Below are 11,678 nucleotides of genomic sequence, written 5' to 3'. Positions count from 1 at the left end.
AAAGGACCTAGTATGGAACCCTGAGGTACTCCACAGTTTATATTTTTTAAAGCAGAAGAACAATCATTGAATTGAACAAATTGACGTCTATTGCAAAAGTAACTTTTGACCCACTCTAAAGCTAGACCACGAATTCCATAATGTTCTAGTTTATTAAAAAGGATGCAGTGGTTCACTGTATCGAAGGCTTTCGATAAATCTAGAAAAATCCCAACCGAAATTTCTTTTTGATCAATTGCAGTTGAAATCTTATCATACAAATCTATCAGGGCAAGGGAAGTTGAATGATTTTTCCGAAAACCGTACTGTTTATCAGATATAATATTATATTTATTAAAATATTCCCAAAAACGGTTATAGATAATTCTTTCTAAAAATTTGGAAAAACTGGGGAGTATAGAGATGGGCCTGTAATTAGTAAGAGCATTGCGATCTTCAGCTTTGAAAATAGGGATTACCCGAGCAATTGATCTCATCAGGAACAATACCATGAGTTATGGACAAATTTATAATATGGGTCAGTGGTTGAGAAATTGCTTTTATTGATTGTTTTATAATAGACATAGGAATTTTGTCAATGCCTACAGCTTTTTCCGACTGAAAACTGGAAGCTACGTCCAGGATTTCTGATTCAGTTGCTAACTTCAGGAAAATTGAATTTGGAAAATTTCCGGATAAAAACGTTTGAGGAGAATTAGAAGAAGATGAGATTTTCCTAGCCAGATGAGGACCAATATTAGTAAAGTAATTACAAAATCTGTTAGCAATTTCAACAGGGTCAGATATTTCCGTATTGTCATCAGCTTTAAAGGAAGATGGAAATTTAGTCTTATATTTTTTTTTATTAATGACTTCATTAAGTACACGCCAAGTTGCTTTTGTATCGGATTTTACACACTCTAATTTCTTTGTATAGTATAAGGATTTAGCAATTCTTATAGAGTGATTCAATTTATTTTTATATCTTTATTAGAACAAAGAACAATTCATGTTCTGGTGTAGGATTAGACAAATACTTTTTATATAGTCTGTTTTTTATTTTTACAGACTTTAAGAGGCCTTTTGACAACCACGGTTTGCTGATTGATCTTGTGTTAGTCTATTTTTTTCAGAGGAAACATGAGTCATAAATTTCAGTATATTTAGATAAGAAAGTTTTGTATGATGTAGTTGGGTCCTCATACCCATCTAACTGCGACCAATTTACATTCATTAATTCCTCATTAAACCTCACTAAATTTTGTGTATTTTTATCACGAAAAACAATTACATCATTAACATTTTGATTTTTCATATCGTCATCAAAACAAATTGAAAAGATCGCAAGATGATCCGAAATGTCAGTGAACAATAAGCCACTTTTTAAATAAGGAAATAATTGGTTCGTAAATATATTATAAATTAAAGTAGCTGTATAAGATGTTATTCTAGTTGGACGAGTTATTAGAGGAAAAAACATATTGGAATACATTCCGTCCAAAAACTCGCCAGTTAAAGAGTGACACTGGGGATCCATCAAGTTCAAATTAAAATCCCCCATTACGTAGCATATTTTGTTCTCTTTAGAAATTTTTTCAATTATCTCATTATATGCAAATAAGAAATCCCTTACACTTTGATTAGGAGGTCTATAAATAATACCGACGACAATGTTTTTCCCTTGAGCCCTGGGAATCTCAAGAAATAAGGACTCCGCTAATTCCTCATTAACAAAACAAAGGTCATCACGCACTTTAGATTCGAAATCATCAGACAAATATAAACCAACACCACCGGTCGATGTTTATGAGAAAATTTAAAGCCGTTAATGTCTACTAAATGAGCGGAATCTTGTAACCAAGTCTCTGTTATACCAATAACAGAGAATTGCATATCTAGATTGTTCAATAAATCAGTCAGATTTTGAAAATTGCGCACAAGACTGTGAATATTTAAATGTAAAGTAGAAAATTGTGAGTCATACTGGGATTCCTCTTTTAACATAGCATTGAATTGATCCTCAGTAAAATACTCACAGTTTTTATTTAAATCAGCGGGAAAATACGAATCTGGATCAGTCTCTCATTAATTTACGTTGTTGGTTTGTATCAGAGAATAGAGGATTGTAACTCATACTGGCTAACCTATCATAATCAAAATTGATCGTGCCATTTTGCATTTCAAACATTAACAAGTTAAAACTATCATTATCCAAATCATAAAAAGGTAGTTCTCTAAGTGATGCAGCCATAGTTTACATGTAATATAATCACATTTAATTACTCTTGCAACTATAAAATTATGGTACTTGCCCAGATAGAGTTGGTATGCTTGCTTTGAAATCATCAAGTTCTTTCAGCGATGCGAATGATATAGCTCGAGAAGCATCGTCCTTCTTTAAATAGGGTTTACCATATTTTGTCCAAGCGTATTTAAAACGATGGGCTTTTCGAACTTGTCTTACTTGATGGTACAGTTCTCTAGCTTTCGGCATAAGGCTTTCATTAACATATAACTTATTATCAGAGCGTACAAAACCAAGGTCAGACGAGCTACGATTCTTTAAATTTCCCTTCGAGTTATAAAGCTTATCTCTAGTACTTCGTCTTGCGAACTTTGCAATAATTGTAGGAATGACGCCTCTTCTGGAAGGCAAACGGTGCCTTGTCGAGATATCTGTTGGGTTAATTTCAACTGCCATTAAATCGGCGATTTGCTTGACCAACTCGTCTGTATTCTCGTCCGGCGTCTCTGGTATTCCATGGAACTCTAAACAGTCTCTTCGAGAGTATAGATTCAGATTTTCTTGTTCGTCTTCTAATTTGGATATTCGAATTGCCATTTCTCTTGCCTGGATATTCAACTGGGCATTTTCGTGCTTTAGGTGGCTGTTTTCTTCTTTTAGCAAATTGAACGAGTTCAATAACTCGTCGAACTTATTGCTAATGAAATCTTGGCTTGATTGAATCGCTTTGAGTTTGTCATGCGTAGCTTTATTGTGTTTAGAAACGGCATTATTAAGCTCTTTCATATGAATCTTTAGCCGTTTATCGAGAATTTCTTCGAAGGCTGTGATCGAAAGCGTGGCGTTTGACGTTGGGGTCTCGGATATCTCGCCTTTTGCTTCTTCCAGCGGTTCTTGTTGTGCTGGCTTTTTTTTAGGAGGCATAGTATATTCAATCACAACACCTATAGTCTATACACTTCAACCGAATATGGTTTAAAATAAAAAATCGTACAATTTGAACAGAGCTCAAAATAACACGTCTGTCCTCTTTGACCGCTTGCACGTAAGTCAACTCCATTAAGACTATTTTGTAATCTGCTAAGGCTTTGACCAGTAAGATCCTTTTTACCTTGTGAGCCAATGGGTAGCTTCAACAAAGAATGTATAGTGACACCTCTTATGTTATAGGATGCTTTGCCTGTTGTAGTTATGTTATAGGATGCTTTGCCAGTTGTAGTAGCAGTTACTGCACATTTACTTTGTAAAAGGTTGCGAAGTGCATTGATAAGATAACTCTTACCAGTACCAGCTACACCAACAATTATAAGCAGTAATGCTTCTTTGTTAGGTGAAGTATTAATAAAATGTGTATTTACAATATTAAAAGCCAGTTGTTGCATTTCACTGAAACTGTCTATATCAACAACTTCACAATGTTCATTATTGACGTAATTGTCTTTTTTGTTTTTTATTCACGTAGGCATTTCATTAAGTTGTTGCTCAGAATACTGAACTCTGTCTTCATGCCAGTCATGTGTGAAATCTGGTATTAGATCAGAATTTTGAAATGGAGTGTGAAGATCAGATAAGATCATCCATTCTTCTCGGGTATTACCTTGCTCTTACCAAGGCTCATCTTCGGGTTCTTGTTGACTTTGAATAACAGTTTGAAGTTTGTCAAACCAGTCTGGAACATGAATTTGTGCATAAGGTGTTTGTAAGAACTCTAGCCAATGGTTAGCTAAAATTTCATCCATTGGGCCTTGGTCACCCCATGCATTGTTTTATACCTTAAAAGTTGATATTTGCAGTAAAGTCCAAAATGAGGTCCTTTGGGATTTGGTGAGTAAGTAGGAAATATTCTTGGAACAACATTCTCTGGTAGCTTTCTCAACTGATTGTTGATGACTTGGTACTTTGTAGCAAACTGAAGAAAGTTCATGCTTGTAACATTCTGTGAATTGTCATATTGTTGACGGTTAGCATACACGTCATGCACACAGGTGCACACAACACAGTGCCCTGAGTAACCCTGTTGCCCACCAGGTTTAATATAAACAGTTGCCAGAGACGTGCCGGGCGGGAAGCGTATTCGAAGTATAAATATAAAAGCCCAACATAGTGCTTTCAGTAAAGCCATAAGAGACAATCAAACCATTTGAGAATAATAAGAATATATTTGGTAGTAACGTTTCGTCTTAACTTAAGACATCTTCAGACTAAATGATAAATTACATATAATTTGAATATGTAGAAATATGTAGACTAGTAATATATTTACAAGGTATCAATTTACAAAAGGTGATAACAAGGACAACGTAAGAACAAGCGGTACATGAGAGGACAAGGGGCAGAGACGTCACGACACAATGACAATACAAAGTAAGGACTAAAATAAATTGAGAGGGATAGAGTTGCCTTGAACATTAAGAGAAGGCTTAAGTTTGGTGATGAGGAGACTCTCATGTATCATTAGCTCATAAGAGTCGGATGAGGAAGAGAGGATTCTAAATTCGTCAAAGCTAGCCGGGTGTCCGCAAGCCTTTAGGTGCGAATGTATAGGATAGGCGGTTTTGGAACGAACGTATTGTCGAGAAATTTTGGGACCAGACGGTCGAATAAATGCGAAGGAAACCCGTTGACTTGGAATAACTTCCTAACAATTTCGAGTTGGACGTGAAAGTTTTCATAACTCGAGCAGAGATTGAAAATGCGATGGAGTAAACATGATATTAAGCAGCGTTTATAACTGAGTGGTATAAAGCTATGGAAATTCGTGAAGAGACCTGTAAACGTAGGTTTACGATACACCGAAGTCGTAAACTTCCTGTTAGAGTGTAATATCTCAACATCAAAAAAAGGGAGCTTGCCATTGTCTTCCTTGTCAGATGTGAAGGATATATTGGGATGTTGTCGGTTGAGATAATCAAGGAAGAGAGGTACGTAATCCAGAGATCGGAAGAGAAGGAAGCAATCATCTACATAGCGGTGATAGAGTACTGGTTTAAGTAAGGAAGGACAGTTTTGGAGCCATAATTGCTCATGACTATCTTCACTCTTTCCGTTTAAAGATAAAGTCCCTAAGTACCTGAGATCTGGTGTAGTTTATTTATCTAAGTGTCGATGCTGTTCCGCATCGTATGTGGGTCAAACCACACGTCATTTACACACCAGAATATCAGAGCACTTGGGAATATCACCTATCACTGGTAAACAGACCTCAAGCCCTGTTATGTCCAGTATACATTCGCACCTAAAGGCTTGCGGACACCCGGCTAGCTTAATTTAGAATCCTCTCTTCCTCATCTGACTCTTATGAGCTAATGATACATGAGAGTCTCCTCATCACCAAACTTAAGCCTTCTCTTAATGTTCAAGGCAACTCTATCCCTCTCAATTTATTTTAGTCCTTACTTCGTATTGTCATCGTGTCGTGACGTCTCTGTCCCTTGTCCTCTCATGTACCGCTTGTTCTTATGTTGTCCTCGTTATCACCTTTTGTAAATTGATACCTTGTAAATATATTACTAGTCTACATATTCAAATTATCATGTAATTTATCATTTAGTCTGAAGATGTCTTAAGTTAAGACGAAACGTTACTACCAAATATATTCTTATTATTCTCAAATGGTTTGATTGTCTCTTATGGCTTTACTGAAAGCACTATGTTGGGTTTTAATATAAACTCTCATGATAGGGAGAGCTCGAGCAATTAAGATTTCCTCAATTTGAGTCAAATTTTGTTATTCAGGTGGGACAGATGAGGGTATCATAGAATTTTCAGGTGAAAACTTTTTAGGACACTTTTTATCTCTGGAACATCCTGAGCATATATAGCCATCATGTGACTTTGATTTAGATTTTATTGGCCATGCCTCTTGACATATAGTACAATGTCTCGTAAAAAATTGAACAGATTTATGAAATTTATTTATGTTAGATTTAGCCCAACTTTGGTCTTGGATACTACCATTTTTGGTAATGTCAAACTTTCAAATAATCCACTTAATTGGTAATATTTCTAGTACTGCTTTGTTCAGATCTGGCAAAGTTGTTAATGTTAGAATTTTCTGAACGTTTTTTTCTCTTGTACTGATTGGCTGTTGATTTTGTTTTTCAGTGCAAGTTTCACAAGCTCGTTTTTTTGTCTGATATTCTCTAAAATTTTTACGTCTAGTTTCCTTTTCAGCTTCAGTTTCTGTGGCTTGTTTTGCTTTCTTATACTCTCCAGCTTTTTCATGTCTACTTTGGTCTTTTTTGGTGGTCATTTCTGTTCTTATTAAATTAACAGTTACTGCTTTGATTTCAAAGGGTATTACATTGGCTGGAGGTGTAATTGATTGAAAATAAATTACCAAGTCAGTTATATCTTTAACTGAGACAAGTATGGACTTTCCAAATGGGTCTGGTATGCCAAATAAATCTCTTGAATGAGAATCAAATATTTCAAAGTTCCCTTCGATAGACTTAAAAACTGCAACTGTATTACAATCAATACTCAATAGGCAATGTTGACAATTCAACTGACTGTTTCCAAATATTGTATTAAAAGCATTTTCCAATGAATAATATGGAAGAGTGGTAGTTTCTGTGAATAAATTGCCACCCAATGAGTCACCATATTGCAAATAAAAGGTTTTATTAAAAACTGAAACAATTTCAGGCACATCAGTTAAAAGCAAATAACTTTTATTGACAAAATTGGTTATAAATGAATAAAGGCTATTACCAGCACACAAAATGTCATTCAATAATGATGAATTCCAAGTACTCACATTTGTGTCATGGCTATATAGTATTGCAGTCAAAGACATGGCTACACATTGTTTAAAAGCATTTTCTCTAAATCTTGTATCGCCCTGGTTAAAATCAGCACATACTGTCTTAGTTGAATCAACATCATAATATACTGTTGGTCCAGGATTTTCCTCAACATCATTTGCCATTCTCAACAACAGTGGAACATAAACAATGTAGCCAGACATTTGGGTGAACACTATACCTTGACTAATAAGTTCAATTTGCTCTTCCAATTTTGGTGCTGGTATATAAAATATACGTACATAAAATATTTGTACCAATATTAATAACAGAGTGACGCTCGTAACCATTTGAGATAACATCAACATTAATATATGACGTGAATTTTCTTCAAGTTGCATTTGGTGGGAACACCTAATTCCTACATAATTATTATGTGCTCCTATTCGGGCACAATATTGCTCAATTGTTACTCCCATTTATACAGTAGCCTACAATCAGTATACTATTTCGTAGTGCTCAGCTATTTGCTCAGTGTAATTAAGGTATGGATCAAAATAGTTATCCAGCGGCCTTAGCCAAGCTGGAACAGCTTGTGGAGCGGTTACGCAAATTTTTGGGAGGTGGGTGGGCTGTTTGTCTACCAACTCGGGCCGCCGGGAAGAACTGAGCAAACGGTGGTTTTCTTCAAGTTAACACCCTCTTTTAAACCCTTTCGGTTATTTATGCGTCTGCGCGTACTCTTTCAACCATTAAATTCTGTTTGTTATGCTTACTTCCATTTTGCATATAATTACGAGCACTACGAATAGTATACTATTTCGTAGTGCTCAGCTATTTGCTCAGTGTAATTAAGGTATGGATCAAAATAGTTATCCACACCCATCTGCCAGACGTGACTTTTGACTCAAAGTACATACCAATTCCCCCCCCCCTTTTTTTTTTAACCCAATACTCGTTCCTTAAAACCTAATCGTTGCTCTTAACTATAATTTAAGAAGCTTACTAACTCACATCAATGTTAAATCTGTGAACTTCGTTACAGCAGTATAGTAATAATATTCATAAAACACACAGTAAAATATTCAGCGCATAGTCAAATCACACTAGTAGTTTACAAGAAAGTAGTTCTGGGTTATTATCCATTAATCGGAGGATAAGAGTCTCTTCTGCGAATCATGAACGGGAAACGCGCTAACAAAACGGTGCAGTTGATTAAGGTCGGTGCAGTCAATTAGTCGTGGTCTCATCAGCGGTGGTTTCCGCTAAACGAGCGGATGCGCCTGACGGGTTGAGGACTTTCGCCAATTGGAGATAATGAAGTGCTGTGTATCGCCTTGTCCAACCAACACGATCCATTATTGCAGAGAGTTCAACACCACGCAGGGCTAAGGTGATCGCACATCCCGAACGGAAACCATGTAACGTTTCACCATCATCTGAACCCATCTCCTTTAAATAGACATTCAACCGAGCCTGTGCGGTGGAAGAGGTAAACGGAACATCCTGTATTCCCCCCGATGGTGTGGTTGGGCGGAAAAGATAACCATGAGTAAGGTCTATGGACAATTGTCGAGCCACATCCATATATTGCTCAATAGCCTTAATGGGGCAAATAGCAGAGTGGGAATTGCGGCAAATACCAAATACCTGTTCGTTGCCATCTCGCAAGGTTTTTGAGACAAGGTTTTTAATATGGTTGAATAAAAACCCATCATCATTTGGGAAACGCAGGATTTCGGGGACCTTAACCTGGCCAACATCCGCCAGCCTGTCGCCACTAAAGAAAACTGTCTTAAAGTACGCCTGGTCTCTAGCCAAAATAAATCTCTGGATCGGGGAAATTCCGCGTGTATCTAATGAGCGCTGCAAGTGTGTAGCCAACTGTGTCAACTTGTCAATAAAAAACGGCGTGGCCTGTTTTGATGTGATACGAGCTTGTAACTGTTCCTGTGTGATGCATTTTAAATAATCCTTAACCATCTTATCAGCTGCCGGGTTGCCAAGACTCAATCTTGAATCCCACTCCTTATCCCGAACGTTGGCGTGAAAGATTGAACGTAATCTTCCAATATACGAATCAACAGTTTTATAGGATAGGCGTATTGGACATCCACACTGATGTTGGCCACGTTGGCCAAGAAAAAGACAACTATGCGCATGGACTTGTGTCTTACCATTCCTGTCCTTAAAAAATAAGAAATCTACAAACATCGCGAGGAGTGACATTGGCCAGGGTGATATGATTCAAAAGAGCGGCAAGAAAAGCCTCGAATTCGCGTTGTAGATTATCTTTCTGTTTAGAATAACTCATAGCGCGGTTATAGTTTAACAATTGTTGAAGACGCTCATCGACCTGAGGAAGATTCACCTCAATATGAGTGGAGGGTACCATATGAATAATCTTTCGATGATGTCCACAGCGTTGGCAATACCGAAAATCTGCGTCATTCGCATGGGAACAGTCACGGCATCTCACAGATGGACAGAATATTTTTGCCACAAATGGCAATGCCTAGGAGGTAGGAAACAGAAGTATAGTAATAGTCTAGATAACCAAAACATAGTTATTGTCACACATAAAATTAGAAATTTAATATTATATCAGTCAACATGGCGAAAAGGCAATATCCAACGCCCACAAATCACCAGGAAGCCCCAGATAGGGAACCCAGCCACTCCGCGAGGGAACCAATAACGCATGACAGTCACCCTTCGATGCTAAAATACATGAAGAGCGACATTGATGATGAAGTAAAGGCCACCAGTATTTCCTCGGGTAGACATCCAAGACTAGCAAGGTACATGACTGTTGATAAGATTCCAGGAAACGAAACACAGGGCCAACAAGGATGGACGGAGGGAAGACATATGGACAGCGCATGATTTCACGGTGTTGTCGAAGATCTTGGGCAAATAAGTTTACACCAGACGATGTTATTGTAGGGCATGGTGTAAAATGAGGTAAAGGCTCTCCATTCTGATTGTACGTATTGCCATATTGCGGGTGTCAATGTGCTATTCATAGTGGACAATTGTCTGGAAGGTCGATCCGCAGGATTTTCCAGTGTCGACACATGAAATAAATGGAGAGAGATATTCAATTCCACAGTGAGGAAAAAGAGTGCCTTCATCTGATCATTGAGAGGAGAACTTCGAGCCCCTTGATTATTCCATGACTGAACGATGGCCTGGTTGTCAACCATGACATCAACTGTTGAATCACGTAAATCATCACCGCGTACACTTAAAGTCCGATGAATAGCCAGAGCCTCTTTAACCGTAATATCATATGGACGTTCATCGGGGAGCCAGTAATCTAAAACCTCTGAAAGAATACAACCGCCCCAACCAGAACCTGAGGCATCTGTTGCAATGGAAACACGAATGTGGCGTTCATCTCGCCAAGGCAAAGAGGCATCCCAAGAATCAAGAAATAACCAATGTTCGATTTCTGCGTGTAGGTTGCCATGTAGAGAGACAGTCTTTTGATGACGTTGAGCCCAAGAAATCATGGAATTCATTTCCCTGGTAAATAATCTAGCTGCTGGGACAGCAAGCGAAAGAGAAACACATTTTCCTACAAGCCGTTGTAGAGTCTTAACAGTAACTGTACGACCAGTCAAAATTTGACGAACAAGGGCAAGGAAATGGTCTTTCTTCTCCCGAATAAGACGAAATGCTTCCAATGAAGAATCGGATAAATATCCCAGGTACGGCACAACCAGTTTAGGAATGAAATTGACTTATCAATACCCAAAAAATAGCCCAACTGTACCAGGTGAAAAACTACTAATACAAGAGCGGATTGAGCCGCAGCAAAACGGCGCTCGTGGTCGGTTGCAAGTGAGAGATATGGGCCCTGTGTTAAGATAACTTGTAATTGCCCATTATGGCGATCATCAATGTACAACGAGCAAGGAACCCCGATCGTATGAAAATAATTGGTGGCTACTAACCCCCTGATATGGTAAATATAAGGGGAACATTTCCATCCAAATGGTAAGGTGTTATATAAAAAATACCAGCCACCCCACTGCATACCAAAATATGTGTGACTATCCTCAGTTAACAGAATATGGTCATAACCAGACTTATCATCAATACTTGTCTGGAAAGAATCCTTCGATACGTATCAGGGTAAATCTGTCAATTTATCCAATTTAAAGGGTAAATCACGCATCCATAAATTTAAATATCGTGCATCATGACATAATAGAGGTTTAGTAGGCTCTACTGTGAGCGGCAAAACAAGATGCGGCGGTGAAACCTCTCCTACCTTGCCATGGACAGAAATTACACCCGACTGTACTCGTGCCAGCAAGGTTTTTTGGATGAAAGGGACAAAATCCTTACACGAGATGTTGTTAGCAAAAAGCCTTGGAGGGGGTCTCTCGGAATCGTACTGAATTCCTGTAAAAGAGCCTTTATAATGGCGAAAATAGTGGAAGATAGAGACCTTATCTCTTATCGCTCCAAGAACTTCTCGTTGTAGTAATGTGTAGGTACCCGACTTCTCTACAAGAGATTCCCAACTAGAAGCGTGATTATGCAATTCTCCCGCACGGAACAACTTGGGGTCACGAAAGACCATCTTTTTAACATTGCCCAAGATTGCTCCTGATCGAATGCCATCAATATCTGTATTTAACGTATCATTTGGTGCCACCCCCTCGCCGACATTGACGGGATGCCCCCGGAAATCTACC

This window comes from Dendronephthya gigantea, unplaced genomic scaffold (assembly GCF_004324835.1).
Source record: "Dendronephthya gigantea isolate DGI-Jeju-01 unplaced genomic scaffold, DenGig_1.0 000069F, whole genome shotgun sequence".
In the NCBI taxonomy this organism is placed as follows: Eukaryota; Metazoa; Cnidaria; class Anthozoa; order Malacalcyonacea; family Nephtheidae; genus Dendronephthya; species Dendronephthya gigantea.
The sequence above is the reverse complement of the archived record's forward strand: the minus strand, read 5'-3'. Positions refer to the sequence as shown.